At 42.5% G+C, this 19,488-nt stretch overlaps 1 long non-coding RNA gene across 1 annotated transcript in view; it reads left to right on the forward strand.

The window, feature by feature from the left end:
• LOC128931700 (uncharacterized) overlaps positions 1-19,488 on the forward strand; it is a 186,427-nt gene that overhangs the window by 63,106 nt on the left and 103,833 nt on the right. The window contains exon 4 of the long non-coding RNA XR_013533710.1: positions 2,952-3,059. This is a non-coding gene — a long non-coding RNA (uncharacterized LOC128931700). The remainder of the gene's footprint in view (positions 1-2,951; positions 3,060-19,488) is intronic.

Below are 19,488 nucleotides of genomic sequence, written 5' to 3' on the forward strand. Positions count from 1 at the left end.
CTACCAGCTCTCACAAGAACTCACTATCTCAAGTACAACACCAAGAGCAACGGTGCTGAATCATTCATGAGAAATCTGGCCCCATTATCCAATCACTTCCCATCAGGCCCCACCTCCAACATTGGGGATTACATTTCAGTGTGAGATTCGGGTGGGAACACACATCCAAACTATGTCAGCATCCACATCTGAGCCTCTGTTGCCTTCTGGCACTGGCACATGAAGCTGTGCTAAAGAACTGTCCCACTGTGGACTTCCCTAGTCTCAAAAATTAGCAGATAATTCCTGTGCACACAGGGCCTCCTGGGGCAAACTGATGAAGTCCATTCTCTGTCCTCTGTCCCACCTGAGTAAGGCTGTTACTTAAGAAGCAGGTGTGATGCTTCCAAACTATGCTGATGGAATCTAATGTCCTTGATGGCCACAGAGAATTGTTTGTTTAACCAGGAGCTACAGTTACTGGTTCTCTTCAGCCAACCTGGGAAAACTGGGTAATTACAATTGTGAGGGGCAAACTCTAACTTAAAGGTACATACGCAGGCTCAGATGTGGACACTCTCATAGTTTAACTGTGTAGACTGAATAAAGCATGGAGGTCAGACAGCCACGTAAACTTGCGCAAGCCCTTACTGTCTCCCTGGGCCTGAGCCTCCTTTTCCTCATCTGTGCAATGGACCCAGTGTAGAGGGGTGGTGATGTACACGGAAGGTTACCGAAAGAATCAAATGAAATGATATGTGCTAAATGCCTGGCACGGTATTCAACAAATGCCAATGCTCTTTTCTTTTCCTGGAAGGTGCCCATTTCTCCCTGGAACATCCCCAATTCATTCATTTCATGAATTTTGGGAATCGCTTTCTCCCTTCAATTAGAACAAGGGTGGGCAACTCATTCTGTGTACATTCGTGAGAAATCTGGCTCCACAATCCAATCACCTCCCACCAGGCCTCATCTCCAACATTGGGAATTACATTTCAATATGAGATTCGGGTGGGGACACACATTTAAACTAAGAATATCCACATTTGAGCCTGTGTATGTACCTTTAAGTTAGAGTCGGCCCCTTGCAATTGTAATTACCCAGTTGTCCCACGCTGGCTGAAGAGAACCAATAACTGTAGTTCCTGGTTAAACAAACAATTCTCTGTGGCCACTCACCTGCTTCTTAAGCAACAGACTTACTCAGGTGGGAAGCAGCTTGATTGCAAATCAACCCTGCATTTGGGAGCATCAATCTGGAGCATGGCTCGTGCTCGTGAGAACACACCTGTGACACTGCTTTCCCAAACAACAATCTCGAGGTTTCTCACTGTATCCAGGTTTTGGCTGATTTGAGAGTCTCCCTGCCTCAAAATAAACTTTACATACTCCATAGAAGTCTCTATTTGCAGCAGGCCATCTCAAACAAAAGCTCCAAGTTTGATAAGGTAACGTGCCAACAGGCAGAAATTTGTTATTATTTGTACTGAATGTAGAGTATAAGGTATATTCTCCCAATTACAGACATTCAGAGCTCCGGAAACTACAGAATGAGCAACAATTCTGTTTTCTTGGGACTGAGGGCATTCTGTGGATCCGGGAGTTTCAGTTTTAAAACTGAGAACATCCCTGGGAGATTGAGACAAGTCGACCACCCTAACAGATAAGCGATGAGGCGTAACATGAGACCTTTGATCCTCTTCCAAGAACACTAGCTGGTCATCTGCCCACCACCCATGGTTGAAGCTGGCTCAGGTAAAGTGTGTTCTTTGGCACTGTCTCAGGTACAACTACACATCTTATGCTGGATTCCTGAGTCTAAAGAAATCCGGATTCTTTGAACACAAGCATGTTGGGGATGGGCAAAGAAGCAGAGCCGCTGGGACTTCCCATCCGGGATCACAAGAATTTGCCCAGAATTGTCTTTCAAGACAGATATTATGCATGGGGCCAGTCTTGTGGTAGACACTGGGAAAATTGAGAGACCTTGCCACTTTCTTTTCTTTTCTTTGTGACGGAGTTTCGCTTATTACCCAGGCTGGAGTGCAATGGCACGATCTCGGCTCGCCGCAACCTCCGCCCCCTGGATTCAGGCAATTCTCCTGCCTCAGCCTCCTGAGTAGCTGGGATTACAGGCACGCGCCACCGTGCCCAGCTTATTTTTTTTGAGGAACAATCCTCAAAATGTTCCTCTATGAGTTTAGATTCTAACTCTGCTAGAATTGCAGATCAGAGCAGAAAAAAGAAATAACGCTGTATTTTGCTTTCCTCTTCTCCAGAATGAGCATCGCAAATGATCCATGACCCTATGAGTTATAAAAATTCAGATTCTCCAACCTAGCCATTTGACAGATAAAGAAACTGAGGGCCAAGATGAATGGGTGGCTGAAAAGCCTGCTAGATAGCAGATCTAAAACCCAGACTTTGAACATCCAGTCTTCTCATTCAATTGTTCCTCTATCACACTGTCCCCTGACCCTATAATTAGGGATTTAGCCCCTGTCAGTATAATGAGTTGGAAGAGCAATAGTAAAAGCCTTAAGAAGATACAAGCACTTTACAGTACTGTTGACTCTTTTTTTTTTTGAGACGGAGTTTCGCTCTTGTTACCCAGGCTGGAGTGCAATGGCGCGATCTCGGCTCACCGCAACCTCCGCCTCCTGGGTTCAGGCAATTCTCCTGCCTCAGCCTCCTGAGTAGCTGGGATTACAGGCACGCGCCACCGTGCCCAGCTTATTTTTATTTTTTTTTTTTTTTTGTATTTTTAGTAGAGATGGGGTTTCACCATGTGACAAGGATGGTCTCGATCTCCTGACCTCGTGATCCACCCGCCTCGGCCTCCCAAAGTGCTGGGATTACAGGCGTGAGCCACCGCGCCCGGCCCAGTACTGTTGACTCTTGAACAACATGGGTTTGTACTGTGCAAGTCCACTTATATGTGAATTGTGGATTTTTTTCTGTCTCTGCCACAGGTGAGACAGCAAGACCAACTCATCCTCTCCCTCCTCCTCCTCAGCCTATTTAACATGAAGATGATGAGGATGAAGACTTTATGATGGTCCACTTCCCTTTAACAAATGGTAAATATATTTTCTCTTCCTTATGATTTTTTTTTTTTTTTTTGATACAGGGTCTTGCTCTGTTGCCCAAGGTGGAGTGCAGTGGCACAATCATAGCTCACTGCAGCCTCGACTTCCCATCCCAAGTGATCCTCCCAGCTGAGCCTCCCAAGTAGCTGAAAACAGACATGTGCCATCATTCCCAGCGACTTTTTGTATTTTTTGTATTTGCTCTGTTTCTCAGGCTCGTCTTAAACTCCTGGGCTCAAGCAATTCACCCCCCTCAGCCTCCCAAAGTGTTGGGATTACAGGCATGAGCCACCACATTTGGCCCTTTATGAATTTCTTAAGAACATCTTATCTAGTTTACTTTATCAACAAATATAGTATATAATATCTATATAAAATATGTGTTAATCACATATATTATTGGTTTATGTTTTTGGTGAGGCTTCTGGTCCAAGGGGGCTATTATTAAAGTTTTGGAGGAGTCACAAGTTATGCAGGTTTTTTACTGTGCACTAGGTCAGTGCCTCTAATTCCTGCATTGGTTGAGGGTCAGCTGTACTGATGCTTGATTAAAGGGTGTGAGAGCAGCTGGGTGTGGTGGCTCAGGCTTGTAATCCTAGCACTTTGGGAGGCTGAGGTGGGCACATCACCAGGTCAGGGGTTTGAGACCAGCCTGACCAACATGATGAAACCCTGTCTCCACTAAAAATACAAAAAATTAGCTGGGTGTGGTGGTGGGCACCTGTAGTCCCAGCTACTTGGGATGCTGAGGCAGGAGAATCACTTGAACCTGGGAGGCAGAAGTTGCAGTGAGCCAAGATCATGCCACTGCACTCCAGCCTGGACAACAGTGTGAGACTCCAGCTCAAAAATATATATATAAAGGGTGTGAGAGCTGGTTTTGCTTGAAGGAAGAGGGAAACATAGGCACTGAACGCCTTGGGCAGGCCTATAGAGGAGGGGCAAAAAGCATTAATTGGAAAGAAGTCAGCTATCTTGACCCAACTAGCTGGCTTCCAGCTGGCCCCAATCAAGAGACTATGCTTGATTGCTTGGTAAGAGTGATCCAAACTTAGTTTGTTTTGTTTTTTTTTAATGAATACACTTCTAGCTACCAAGAAATAGGGCTTCCTGGCCTGGAAATATGAAACAGTGGCCCCCTAATAAACTGGGGAGTTGGTGCCAGCTCTCCCAGACTATCAGATGAGCGTCTTTTGGATCTAGGACATAGGTCATAGCAGGCTCACTCTGTTTTATTATATCTGAAATTCCGCAGTGCTTTTGCTTACACCCCAAGGACACCTCTATAATTTAGACTTGTGCCTTAAGATGGCTCTCTCCTTGATAAATCATGCTGGTAATGTGAAATCAGTTTTTAGCTGGGAAGGAACTCATTGTGTAATCGAAAAGCTGTACCCAATTTGCTCAGCCCAAGAATCTGACAGTTCAAAAAGTAGAAAGAGCTTCTTGCCAAGAGTGGATTGTGAAATGGATTAGAAAATCAAGGCTGTTATTGCAGGTGCTAGTTTGCAGCTCCTGAGTACCTCTGACAGATGCAGAATAACCCCATCATTTTGACTGTGACTATGTTTTCAAGTCATTTTAACAGTATTTTTCCCCTTAAACTGTAGATAAGAATCAGGAGTTAATTTCCTTTTTATTAATCTGTGAAGAAAAATGAACCTGTTTATCAGGTTCTTGGGAAGTTGGAAATTCAGCTAGATTTAGTAATATCCTATGACAAAGATGAAGTGTTTCTGAGAGTAACAGAAGCAATGCATAATGTGATATTCTAAAAGTGTGTTCAATTATGCATTGGATTAAAATGGAAAATAAATTATAGGTGAAATTGTACATAACAAAAAAGATTTCCAGGCTCCATTCCTGACCCACTTATAAAGAACCATATTTGGTGGGTCAGAATTCTTTTTCTTTCTTTTTTATTGTACTTTAGGTTCTGGGGTACATGTGCAGATCATGCAGGATTGTTGCAAGGTGCACACGTGCAATGTGGTTACCTGCCTCCATCCCCGTCACCTACATCTAGCATTTCTCCCCATGTTATCCCTCCACGACCTCCTCAGCCCCCCCACTGTCCCTCACTTGCCCCCCCCAACAGACCCCAGTGTGTGATGCTCCCCTCCCTGTGTCCCTGTGTCTTCATTGTTCAACACCAGCCTATGAGTGAGAACATGCAGTGTTTGATTTTCTGTTATTGTGTCAGTTTGCTGAGAATGATAGTTTCCAGATTTATCCATGTCCCTGCAAAGGACATGAACTTATCAGTTTTTATGGCCGCATAATATTCCATGTGTGTTTGTGCCACATTTTTCTTGTCCAGTCTATCATCAGTGGACATTTAGGTTGATTCCAGGTCTTTGCTATTGAATACAGTGCTGCTATGAATATATGTGCACATGTGTCTTTACAATAGAATGATTTATAATCCTTTGGGTATATACCAAGTAATGGGATTGCTGGGTTGAATGGAATTTCTATTTCTAGGTCCTTGAGGAATCGCCACACTGTCTTCCACAATGGTTGAACTAATTTACACTCCCACCAACAGTGTAAAAGTGTTCCTATTTCTCCACATCCTCTCCAGCATCTGTTGTCTCCAGATTTTTTAATGTCACCATTCTAACTGGCGTGAGATGGTATCTCAATGTGGTTTTGATTTGCATTTCTCTAATGATCAGTGATGATGAGCAAATTTCATATGTTTGTTGGCCTCATATATGTCTTCTTTTGTAAAGTGTCTGTTCATATCCTTCACCCACTTTTGAATGGGCTTGTTTTTTTCTTGTAAATCTGTTTTAGTTCTTTGTAGATTCTGGATATTAGCCCGTTGTCAGATGGGTAGATTGCAAAAATTTTTTCCCATTGTGTTGGTTGCCCATTCACTCTAATGATTGTTTCTATTGCTGTGAAGAAGCTGTGGAGTTTGATTAGGTCCCATTTGTCTATTTTGGCTTTTGCTGCCAATAGTTTTGGTGTTTTAGTCATGAAGTCCTTGCCTATGCCTATGTCCTAAATGGTTTTGCCTAGGTTTTCTTCTAGGGTTTTTATGGTGTTAGGTGTTACGTTTAAGTCTTTAATCCATCTGGAGTTAATTTTAGTGTAAGGAGTCAGGAAGGGGTCCAGTTTCTGCTTTCTGCACACTGCTAGCCAGTTTCCCTAATACCATTTATTCAACAGGGAATCCTTTCCCCATTGCTTGTTTTTGTCAGGTTTGTCAAAGATGAGATGGTTGTAGATGTGTGGTGTTGCCTCCAAGGCCTCTGCTCTGTTCCATTGGTCTGTATCTCTGTTTTGGTACCAGTACCATGCTGTTTTGATTACTGTAGCCTTGTAGTACAGCTTGAAATCAGGTAGCATGATGCCTCCAGCTTTGTTCTTTTTGCTTAGGATTGTCTTGGCTATGTGGGCTCTCTTTTGGTTCCATATGAAGTTTAAGGTGGTTTTTTCCAGTTCTATGAAGAAGGTCTTTGGTAGATTGATGGGGATAGCTTTGAATCTGTAAATTACTTTAGGCAGTATGGCCATTTTCATGATACTGATTCTTCCTAACCATGAGCATGGAATGTTTCTCCATCTGTTTGTGTCCTCTCTGATTTCCTTGAGCAGTGGTTTGTAGTTCTCCTTGAAGAGGTCCTTTACATCCTTTGTTAGTTGTATTCCTATATATTTTATTCTCTTTGTAGCAATTGTGAATGGGAGTTCACTTGTGATTTGGCTCTCTCTTAGTCTGCTACTGGTGTATAGAAATGCTTGTGATTTCTGCACATTGATTTTGTATCCTGAGACTTTGCTGAAGTTGCTTATCAGTTTAAGAGGATTTGGGGCTGAGTTGATAGGGTCTTCTAAATATACGATCATGTTGTCTGCAAATAGTGACAATTTGACTTCCTCCTTTCCTAATTGAATACCCTTTTTTTTTTCTTGCCTAATTGCTCTGGCTAGAACTTCCAACACTATATTGAACAGGAGTGGTGAGAGGGCATCCTTTTCTAGTGCCGTATTTCAAAGGGAATGCTTCCAGTTTTTGCCCATTCAGTATGATATTGGTTGTAGGTTTGTTATAAATAGCTTTTATTATTTTGATATACATTCCGTCAATACCTAGTTTATTGAGAGTTTTTAGCATAAAGGGCTGTTGAATTTTATTGAAGGCCTTCTCTGCATCTATTGAGATAATCATGTGGTTTTTGTCTTTGGTTCTGTTTATGTGGTGAATTACGTTTATGGACTTGCATATGTTGAACCAACCTTGAATCCCCTACTTGCATCGAGTAGGATGAAACCTACTCAATTGTGATGGATAAGCTTTTTGATGTCCTGTTGCAATTGGTTTGCCGGTATTTTATTGAAGATTTTTGCATTGATGTTCATCATGAATATTGGCCTGAAGCTTTCTTTTCTTGTTGAGTCTTAGCCAGGTTTTGGTATCGGGATGATGTTGGTCTCATAAAATGATTTGGAAAGGATTCCCTCTTTTGAATTGTTTGGAATAGTTTCAGAAGGAATGGAACCAGCTCCTCTTTCTACATCTGGTAGAATTCAGCTGTGAACCCATCTGAACCTGGACTTTTTTTGGTTGGTAGGCTATTAATTGCTGCCTCAACTTCAGCCCTCGTTATTGGTCTGTTCAAGGTTTCAGCTTCTTCCTGGTTTAGGCTTGGGAGGGTGTAAGTGTCCAGGAATGTATCCATTTCTTCCAGGTTTACTGGTTTATGGGCATAGAGTTGTTTGTAGTAATCTCTGTTGGTAGTTTGTACTTCTGTGGAATCGGTGGTGATATCCCCTTTTTTGTTCTTTATTACATCTATTTGATTCTTCTCCTTTTTCTTTTTTATTAATCTGGCTAGTGGTCTGTCTATTTTGTTGATCTTTTCAAAAAACCAGCTCCTGGACTTACGAATTTTTGAAGGGTTTTTTTGTGTCTCTTTCTCCTTCAGTTCTGCTCTGATCTTAGTTACTTCTTGTCTTCTGCTAGCTTTTGAGTTATTTTTATCTTGCTCCTCTAGCTCTTTCAATTTTGATGATAGGGTGTCGATTTTTAATCTTTCCTCGCTTCTCTGGTGGAGATTTATTCCTTTAAATTTCCCTCTAGACACTGCTTTAAATGTGTCCCAGAGACTCTGGTATATTGTGTCTTCATTCTTGTTGGTTTTGAAGAGCATCTTTATTTCTGCCTTCATTTTATTGTTTATCCAGTCAACATCAAGAGCCAGTTGTTCAGTTTCTATGAAGTTGTGCAATTCTGAGTTATTTTCTTAGTTCTGAGTTCTAATTTGATTTCCCTATGGTCTGAGAGACTGTTATGATTTCCATTCTTTTGTATTTGCTAAGGAGTGATTTACTTCCAATTATGTGGTCAATTTTCGAATAGGTGCAATGCGGTGCTGAGAAGAATGCATATTCTGTGGATTTGAGGTGGATATTTCTGCAGATGTCTATTAGGTTTTTTTGGTCCAGAAATGAGTTCAAATCCTGGATATCCGTGTTAATTTTCTGTCTCGTTGATCTGTCTAATATTGACAGCAGAGTGTTAGTCTCCCAATATCATTGTGTGGGAGTCTAAGTCTCTTTGCAGGTCATTAAGAACCTGCTTTATGTACCTGGGTGCTCCTGTATTGGGTGCATATGAATTTAGGATCATTAGCTTTTCTTGTTGCATTGATCCTTTTACCATTATGTAATGCCCTTCATCTTTTTTTGATCTTTGTTGGTTTAAAGTCTATTTTATCAGAGGCTAGGATTGTAACTCCTGCTTTTTTTTTTTTTTTTTTTCTCTCTATTTGCTTGATAAATCTTCCTCCATCCCTTTATTTTTAGGCTATGTGTGCCCTAGCATGGGAGATGGGTTTCCTTAATACAGTACACCGATGGGTTTTGACTTTTTATCCAATTTGCCAGTTTGTGTCTTTTGATTGGGGCTTTTAGCCCATTTACATTTAAGGTTAATATTGTTATGTGTGAATTTGATCCTGCCATTTTGATGCTAGCTGGTTGTTTTGCCCATTAGTTGACACATTTTCTTCATTGTGTGGATGTTCTTTGCCATTTGGTATGTTTTTGGAGTGGCTGGTACTGGTTGTTCCTTTCTATGTTTAGTGCTTCTTTCAGGAGCTCTTGTAATGCAGGGCTGGTGGTGATGAAGTCTCTCAGCAATTGCTTGTCCGTAAAGGATTTCATTTCTCCTTTGCTTATGAAGCTTAGTTTGGATGGATATAAAATTCTAGGTTAAAAGTTCTTTTCTTTAAGGATGTTAAATATTGGCCCCCACTCTCTTCTGACTTGTAGGGTTTCTGCCAAGAGATCCACTGTGATTTGGATGGGCTTCCCTTTATGGGTAAACTGAACTTTCTCTCTGGCTATCCTTAGCATTTTTTCCTTCATTTCAACCCTGGCGAACCTGACAATTATGTGCCTTGGGGTTGCTCTTTTTGAGGAATATCTTTGTAGTGTTCTCTATATTTCCTGGACTTGAATATTGGCCTGCCTTGCTAGGTTGGGGAAGTTCTCCTGGATAATATCCTGAAGAGGGTTTTCCAGCTTGGATTCATTCTCTCCATCACATTCAGGTACACCTATCAAACATAGATTAGGTCTTTTCACATAATCCCATATTTCTTGGAGGCTTTGTTCATTTATTTTCACTCTTTTTTCTCTATTCTTGCCTTCTCATTTTATTTCATTGAGTTGATTTTCAATCTCTGATATCCTTTCTTCTGCTTGGTCAATTTGGCTATTGAAACTTGTATATGCTTCATGAAGTTCTCATGCTGTGTTTTTTCAGCTCCATCAAGTCGTTTATATTCTTCTCTAAGCTGTTTATTCTAGTTAGCATCTCATCTAACCTTTTTTCTAGGTTCTTAGTTTATTTGCATTGGGTTAGCACATGTTCTTTTAGCTCTGAGAAGCTTGTTATTACCCACCTTCTGAAGCCTGTTTCTGTCGATCCATCAGATTCATTCTCCATCCATCTCTGATCCCTAGCTGTTGAGGAGTTGTGATCCCTTAGAGGAGGAGAGGCATTCTGGTTTTGGTGTTTTCATCCTTTTTGCACTGGTTTCTTCCCGTCTTAGTGACTCTATCTACCTGTGGTCTTTGTAGTTGGTGACTTTCCAGTGGGGTCTCTGAAGGGACATCCTTTTTGTTGATGATGAAGCTATTTCTTTCTGTTTCTTAGTTTTCCTTCTAACAGTCAGGCCCCTTTGCTGCAGGACTGCTGGAGGTCCACTCCAGACCCTGCTTGCCTGGGGATCACCCATAGGGATTGCAGAATGGTAAGGGCTGCTGCTGGTTTCTTCTTCTGTTATCTTCTTCCCAGAAGGGTACCTGCCAGATGTCAGCCTGAGCTCTCCTTTATGAGGTATCTCTTTGGGTATAAGGAGGTTAGGGAGCTGCTTGAGGAGACAGTCTGTCCCTTATAGGAGCTCAAGTGCTGTGCTGGGAGCTCTGTTGTTCCATGCAGAGCTGCTGGGCAGAGGTACCTTTAAGTCTGCTGCAGTGGAACTCATAACCTCCTCTTTTCCCAGTTGCTCTGATCTAGGAAGGTTGGCTTTATTTATAAGTTCCTGACGTGCTTCTGCCTTTTTTCAGAGATGCCCTACCCAGCATGGAGTAGTCTAGTCACAGTCTGCCAGCAGAGGTGTTGCTGAGCTACCACAGGCTCCACCCAGCTGCTGTATGAACTGCCTCAGTATTGACGGACTGCCTTGGTAGTGGCAGATGCCCTTTCCTCCACTGAGCTGGACCATCCCGGATCCAGCTGTGCTTTCTGCGAATCTCTCAATCCAGAGCATTTTAGATTGCTTGTTTCATGGGGGCGGTACCTGCTGAGCCAGATCGCTTGGCTCCCTGTCTCAGCCCCCTCCCTTTCAGTTCAGTTGGAGGCTCTGTCTCCCAGGCATTCCAAGTGTCAGTTGAAATGGCTGTCCAGATTTGTGTGAGTTTCTGTGCGCCAACCCACGGCACCAGCCATGCTGAAAACTCATGGTGCTTTTCAGTCCAGGAATCTCCTGGTCTGTGGGCAGTGAAAACTTGTTTGGAAATGCAGTGAGCAGTCACCCTTTGCATTGTGCTTGCTGGGAACTGCACTCTGGAGCTGTTCCTATTCAGCTGTATTGGATCGAACCTCTGGGGTCAGAATTCTGGTATGGCAAAAGAAGTTGATAATCTCTTGAAGTTTATCAAAGTGGGTTTGCAAGGCAGTGATAAAATAATAATAACTAATGTAAATATTTACATGCCAAAGGCAAAGCTAATCACTTCTATCTTTCTCATCATTGCCACAAAAAGAAGCATTCAATTGAGGTTAGGTATTGTCACAATTGTCACATATAACTGTTAGAATCCTATGAGTTATGTACCCTTGTTGTCCCCATTTTGCAGATGAGGAAATTGAGGTCCTAAGACATTTTGCCCAAGCTTTCACAGCTGTATGTGCTAGACCTGGGGGATCAACTCATTACTAGGTGACACAGGAATCCATGCTTTAAACTATCATGCTCTAGTGCCTCCCTGCTGTGCCATATTTCCCTTGTTCAAGTTGTCTTCATCCTTGTGGCAAAATCATTTACACAACTGAAGTAAGAATCAGATAGATTACATATGCAACTTTTAGCATTATAGTTATGAGTGTGGGCTTTGGAACCAGCTCTGCTACTTACCAGCTGTATCACCTTCTGCAAGTTACTTGACCTCTCTGTCTGTTTTCTCATCTGTAAATTAGGATAGTATTACCTCCCTCATACAGTTGTTCGAAGACAAAAGTTAATGGTCAATAAGTTTTCTGTAAATATTACAGATTATTATTACTAAATGTACCTGCTATCATAAATGCAAATAGCCTCTGGGTGACATCTTTGCCAAAACAGTGTTTGCTTAAAATTTTAGTAACATCTGAAAGACATTATTTCAACGTAGAAAGACACCATCATCCTGACCGATAGCTATGAATTCCAGAAGACTGAGCATGCCCCAGACTTTGTGAGTGATGGCCAGAGACAGCCTTAAGCCACAGGGAATGGAGAGTCCATGGTACCAAGTGCACTTGGCTTTTGGAATTTGCAGACACTGGTGATCAAGTGTGAGGATGACTTAAATGATCAGAGTCCTTTTTACACTGAGCATGTGCACCTGTCATTTCAGCTATAGCCACAGCTACTGCTTTCAGAATGGCCAGTTCAGTCAGCTCCTAGTTAGAAAGGAGGTATCTGCCATCATTGGAGAGACATGAGACACTCAAGGCAGGCTCCCCCGCCAGGAAGTATTAACCCCAGATCTGTTATTCCACTATCACAGCTTCATCTCTGTATGCCTCACAAGGCTTTCTCTCTGGAAGAATCCACTAATAGGTTTTAAATGTGCCTGGAGGGTTGTACATCTTATCAGCACCCAGCTTGATTGGCTAATCAGTTGACATCCTCTGGAAGTATTCCTGTGAAAAGTAAAACACTTCCAAGAACTGGATCCAGGAGGATGAGAGAGCAGGCAATTAAGCCAAGCAATATGGCTGTGTCCTGGCGTGGCTCTCCAAGCCGCCTGAGGCATTAACACTATATCTTGACTATGAAGAGACAGTCAATAAAATCGAATTAACTGTTTGTGCCCTTGTCTACAAGATAAAACAGAAAAACTTCTGAGACCCATGAATGCCCATATTCTTCACATGCCCACATTGAGGATTCTAGGAGCAGTCTGAGGCTTTCCAGAAAAAATAAAAGGCCTGATTATTAAATTGTGTTTGTCATTAAACCATTAATAATTCACACATTTAAATCTAATTAAAAATCGGCCACCCTGCTTAATAACCCTTGCAAAGGAGGTAACTGTTCAGCAATTCTAAGCATTTAACCTCCATCTTTAGCAGAAATACACTCTTACCAAGGGCTGAGCTGTCAGGAGCTTTCTCCTTAAAGTTTCTCTCAGGCAGGTGGAACTATTATCATCCATCTATTAACAATGGTCTCCTCAAATTCTTGTATGCCGATGTTATTCAACTATGTTTAAGGTGAAGCAAAAACCCATCTCAAGTTTGTGCATATGACCAGAGAAGAAATTCTCTCTTCAGTTCTTCATAGTTAGAATGAAAAAGTTTCCTTACCCACCAAAGAGACATTCAAAATTTATACTTAAGTGTTAATATTGAAAACCAAGTTGTTTTATCTTCCATGCATTTGCTTTCCTTTCCTCAAAATATGTTTTTTAAATTCAAAGTGTCATAATTAGTTTTCACACAAAAAAATTGATTGCCCCTGGGATTTTTTCTTTAAATTTATTGAAGAAAGAAGAAACTGATTACTAAACTGTCACACTGATACCTTCATATATCCTTGCTCAATCCCCTACCCTGAAAGTCACATTGGGATTTTTCAAGCCTGTCCTACCTGTTCAGTTTTCTAGCTGCGGAGATGCAATGATGGTAATCGTATATGATCACAACAGACAGGAACGCCGTTCATAATTATTTCTTGCCACTCCTTTCCTAATACAGTGTATCAAATCCAGAAGCTATTGACCTAGACCAAGAATCCAACTTTTGTCAAAGCCTTAAGAAGCACGGTCCTCTTCTCCTTATTGGAAACCCCAGCAGAGGGAGGACATAGGCATATGGTGGTAACAGCTGGCTTGGAGGTCCCAGATACACCCGGAAATCCCCACTTGTTGTGACAGGGGATGTATGCTTTGGAGACAAGAACTGAGATTTGGGTCAGAATCTTGCCTCTGCCCTTACTGGTTGGTGGGACTTAAGAACATTGCTACCTAGCTTCTTGAACCTCTTTCCCTATTTGCAGAAGTATGGATTAGACTAGGTCCATCCATTTTGTAATAAGAATCGAACAAGGCCCCCCTTTTGTTTGAGATGGGTCACTCTCTGATGCCCAGACTGGAGTGCAGCAGCGCTCGCTGCATACCAAGATCATAGCTCGCTGCAGCCGTGAACTCCTGGCCTCAAGCCATCTTCCTGCCTTAGCCTCCCAAAGTGCTAGGAATGCCCATATTCTTCACTTGCCCACACTGAGGATTCTAGGAGCAGTCTGAGGCTTTCCAGAAAAAATAAAAGGCCTGATTATTAAATTGTGTTTGAACCACAGCACCTGGCCACAAGGCCATATTTGAAAGCGAATGGAAAAGATATTTAATGCATGTGAATTTCCTGCCTTGTCTCTGGCGATTGGTTCTGAGTGTCTAACTCCCTCTATCAACCATTCTCCTGTTCAGAATCTTAATCTAGTCTTGTCCTTGGCTGCTGTCCTCAAGGAATAATGATTTATGAAGGTTCAGGTCAGAATGCTAATTTAAAAACCCTTGTAGCTGCTGTCAAGACTAACTTAAGCTACATGTGCAGAATAATAAATATGGTGTATAGAGCAGGTTGAATGGTGTTCCTTCCCAAAAACATGCCCTTGCCTTCATGCCTGGAATCTATGAATGTGATCTTATGTGGGAAAAGAGTCTGCAGATGCTATGAAGTTAAGGTTCTTGAGATGAGGAGTTCACCCTGGATGATCCAGGTGAGCCCTAAGGGCATTAAACAGATGCTTTTATACGAGTGAGGAAGAAGGAGGTTACACAGACATTACAGGAGAAGGTAATTTGGCCACAGAGAAAAGACTGGAGTGTTGCTGCCCCGGGTCACGGAATGCTGACCGTCACCGGAAACTGGGAGCAGCCAATAACAGCCTGCCTCAGCGTCCTGAATGGCTGAGACTACAGGCACACACCATCCTGTCTAGCTACATTTTTTTTTCCCAGTGGAAATGGGGTCTCACTCCATTGCTCAGGCTGGTTGCAATACATTTTTACATGGCTGCCCATACTTTGTTGAATGTAAGCATAAAAATGGACAATTTTGTGGCTCACGCCTGTAATCCCAGCACTTTAGGAGGCTGAGGCAGGCGGATCACAAGGTCAGGAGTTCAAGACCCAGACTGGCCAACATGGTGAAACCCCATCTCTACTAAAAAACAAAAAAATTAGCTGGGCATGGTGGCTCGTGCCTGTAATCCCAGCTACTTGAGAGGCTGAGGTAGGAGAATTGCTTGAACTAGGACCCGGGAGGCAGAGGTTGCAGTGAGCTGAAATCGCACCACTGCACTCCAGCCTGGGCTACAGAGCGAGACTCCATCTAAAAAAAAAAAAAGGACAACTTCCGCTGTATCTTCAGGCTTTCATTCTGAAGTCTTCCATGTATACACATAAAACTTGTACACCTTTTCTCCAATTAATCTGTCTTCTGTGAGCTGATTTTTCAGTGAAACTTCAGAGGGCCAACCCCTATAATGGAAAATTTCCTACCCTTGGTAGAAAAGATTTCTAACCAGAACCCTTGCTAAAACAGTGGCAGCAGAGATGAGGTCAAGCTTAGATAGAAGAGTTCCTCAGAACTTTGAAGTCACAGTAAATCATTCTGCTTTCAATCATGGAAAACATCCCATGAGGGTTACGGAGAAATAAGAAGAGAAACCATATTTAAAGAAAGCATTTACCTTCACACTTACACATCAACTTTTAAGGTGCCTCTGAGTCACAAGTATCAGCAGGGGACTTTCCAGCCCCACCTTGCAACCAGCCCAAATCTAGCAAACAAGGATAATAAGGACATCATCCCTCACCCCTCCTGCATAATACTAAGTACCCAGAACCTCCAGCGTTTTATCCTTAAAGAACAAAACTGAAGTGTTGGCTCAGTTCTCTGACCTTCTTTAAAAGCTTAGGTATCATCATTTGGCATCTTCAGGTTTGACTCATACAGGATAATGTGTTATTTTCATGAGCACACGATGAGCTAAGGTTCTTTCAAGGGTATAGCTATATGCTTATGAAGGAAAGTTTCTAAGATTTTCTTCTTTATTCATTGAAAATCTTTTTGTTGTTTCCTAGGGGTGTAGTACAATTGGAAGATCAGAAAACATCAAGAACAAAATATTGCATGGAATGTAAAACTGTATTAAGAGGGGTTTGGAACTCTTGAGAAAGAGTAGGTGCCTTTGGTACTTGTGCTATTATTAAGATGGGAGTTTGCGGCCACTGTCTTACATCTTAGTTCAAACAGGCTAATGGGCTTTTGAATCATCACCAGGGGAGGGCAAGTGGAATCCAGCATCTTTTTTTTTTTTTGAGATGGAGTCTTTCTCTGTGGCCCAGGCTGGAGTGCAATGGCATGGTCTCCGCTCACTGCAACCTCTGCCTCATGGGTTCAAGTGATTCTCCCGTCTCAGCCTCCTGAGTAGCTGGGATTACAGGCGCCCACCACCACACCAGACTTATTTTTGTATTTTTAGTAAAGATGGGGTTTCACCATGTTGGCCAGGCTGGTCTTGAACTCCTGACCTCAAGTGATTTACCCGCCTGGGCCTCCTGATGTGCTGGGACTACAGGTGGGAGACACCGAGCCCAACCCAGCATCTTTTATGTGATGCTCTGAGTTCCTTGGCTTGTGTTCCAATTCCTTTAGTAAGTATGTGACCTTTTACTTCAGTCAATACTCCCTCTGTCTTCATTTCTTCCACTTATGTGATACATTCCATTGCTCCCTTCCATAAATGGCAAGGAAGCATCAGAAAGCACTTTTAGATATTTTTGACTCTATTTTTTCAGGAGAAAGTTTTATATAGGCTTTTCCTGCTTCAGAATACAAACTATCCCTGGAGACTAAGTAGCTTTTTTATGGGTTAGAATACCAACCTCACATATTCCTGTACCTTTGTTCCAGGCACATAGTAGGTACTCGATAGATCTCAACAGGCTCCCGAGTTAATATGCATGAAAGTGCACGTTAAGCATCCTAAGTAAAATGCACCAAACGAGTAGGTCCAGAAGCAAAGAGTAAGTCTTCAGTAAAAGCAGCAGGAAGAGGCTAGAATGACCATATTTAACCAGCACCTGCTACATGTCAGGTGCTATTGAAGCACTGGAAATGCAGTGGACAAGACAAAGTCCCTCCTCTCATGGGACTGTCACTCTAGCTAGGGAAATCAACAATAAACAGTTAAACAAGAATGAGGCAAAACTGGGCGCTCTGCTTGAGCTGAATATAGACATTGACCTGAAACCAAACATAAGTGTTGATTGACTTCTAGATCAGCTGACTCTGGTCCTTTTCGTCATTCTGTTTTAAACCCCCAAATTCTGACTTCTTACAGCACAGCATACTTTAAACAGAATCACCCGTGTCTTCAATGTTCAGAGCCTCCAGTTTATGAAGGCCTTTTCCAAATTTCTAACCGTACTCCTTGTAAACAAACTGAACTTCAAAAATCATGAGTTATTCTTAAAAACAATATAAATAGATGAGATTAGCCATTCCCAGGAACCTCTCAGACTCCCGGGAATGGCTATCCATCCCTGTGACTTGGAGATTGTTTTCTATCTGATAATGCAAACAATCTCAAATGAAACCAGCATAAAATACAGCCTGGAAAAGTTGCAGCTCCAAGTACTTCTGTGATAACATGATTGATAAGGAATATGAAAAAGAACAGGGGCCTGGCGCAGTGGCTCATGCCTGTAATCCCAGCACTTTGGGAGGCCGAGGAGGGTGGATCACCTGAGGTCAGGAGGGTGAGACCAGCCTAGCCAATAAGGCAAAACCCCCATCTCTACTAAAAATATAAAAATTAGCCAGGTGTGGTAGTGGGTGCCTGTAGTCCCAGCTACTCAGGAAGCTGAGGCAGGGATGATTGCTTTAACCCAGGAGGCGGAGGTTTCAGTGAGCCAAGATCGCGCCATTGCACTCCAGCCTGGGCAAGAGAGTGAGACTCCATCTCAAAGGGAAGGGGAGGAAAAGGGAGGGGAGGGGCGGAGCTATATCACAGCTCAGAGCAGGCATGGAAAGTCTAAAGCAGTTTCTCAGGTGTGTTCTGCAGATCTAGTAATGGGGTTATTCGTTTATTCAGATCTTTAACAAAATATTTAGGCCATGTCAGACACTCGTTGAAATACGGATACAGCAATGAATAAGTCAAAGTCCTTCTCATGGAGCTTATATCCTAGTTGTGGGGGAGGCAGGGGGTGCAGATAGTAACAAAATATGCACACACACACATATATACACCCCCTGATATGCTGATAGACGCTATGAAGAAACACAAAACAGATATACTTTAAACAAGATGGTTAGAAAATGAGTGGTCATTTGAGCAGAGACCCTAACGAAATAAGGAAGCGAGCCATGCTGATGTCTGGAGAAGAGCATTCCTGGCAGAGAAAACAGCAAGTGCAAAGGTCCTGAGGCAGGAGGATTAGCAAGGAGGCCAGTGTGCCTGCAGCAGAGGGAGCCAAGGGCAAACTGCTGGAAGGTCACATCAGAGAAGTAATGGAAGTCCAGATCAGATAGGGGGCATCATCGCCCACCCGTCAGAATTTTGACTTTTACTTGACTGAGATGGAAAGCCATTGGAGGATTTTGAGCAGAAGGGTGACACAATCTGACTTGAGTTTTAAAAGCTGCCGTATGAAGAGTAGATGATGGGAAAAAGTTTGGAAGCAGGGAGACCGCTTGGGTAGCTAATGTAAGAGTCCAGGAGGCAGACAGCAGCAGTTTGGACTAGATGGTCAAAATGAAACTGAAGTAGTCAGATTTGGGATATGTTTTCATGGAGCCAATAGGATTTGCTGATTTTTACATGCAGCGTGTTAGAAAAAGAAAGCCTCCAAGATTTTGGGACCAAGCAGCTGGAAAGCGAAGGTGTCATTTACTAAGATGGGGGAATAAGAACTAGCTGGAAGAGGCAGATTTCAAGAATCTGGTTCTGAACATGTTAAGGCTGAAATGTCTGTTATACATCCAAGGGGAGCTATTGATTAGACAGATTATGCCAGCCTAGAAAGGAAGGCTGGCATCATAGGTGAGAGAGTTCTATGATCAAGGGATTTGGAAATGCTGGGTTAAGCATAACAGGTTGCTTTACTCTGGAACTCCTTAAAGTCTTTAATTCATATGTACTTTGTGATCATCCAAGAGAAGGACTTAAGTTTTTTTTTGTTTTTATTTTTGTTTTTGTTTTTTTGAGAGAGAGTCTCAAAAAACTCCAGCCCAGGCTGGAGTGCAACGGCGCAATCTCAGCTCACCACAACCTCTGCCTCCTGGGTCAAGCGATTCTCCTGTCTCAGCCTCCCAAGTAGCTGGGATTACAGGCATGCACCACCACGCCCAGCTAATTTTTGTATTTTTAATAGAGACAGAGTTTAACCATATCGGCCAGGCTGGTCTTTAGCTCCTGACCTTGTGATCTACCTGCCTTGGCCTCCCAAAGTGCTGGGGTTACAGGTGTGAGCCACTGATAAACTACAAATAGTTTTATCAAATTCGTTTAACTATGGTACAATCAGTTTGGGGGCTTTTAGCCATATAACAGGCACACCTTGGAGATATTGTGGGTTTGGTTCCACACCATTGTAATAAAGCACGTATTATGGTAAAACAAAT

The sequence above is a fragment of the Callithrix jacchus genome, chromosome 4 (assembly GCF_049354715.1).
Source record: "Callithrix jacchus isolate 240 chromosome 4, calJac240_pri, whole genome shotgun sequence".
Classification (NCBI taxonomy): domain Eukaryota; kingdom Metazoa; phylum Chordata; class Mammalia; order Primates; family Cebidae; genus Callithrix; species Callithrix jacchus.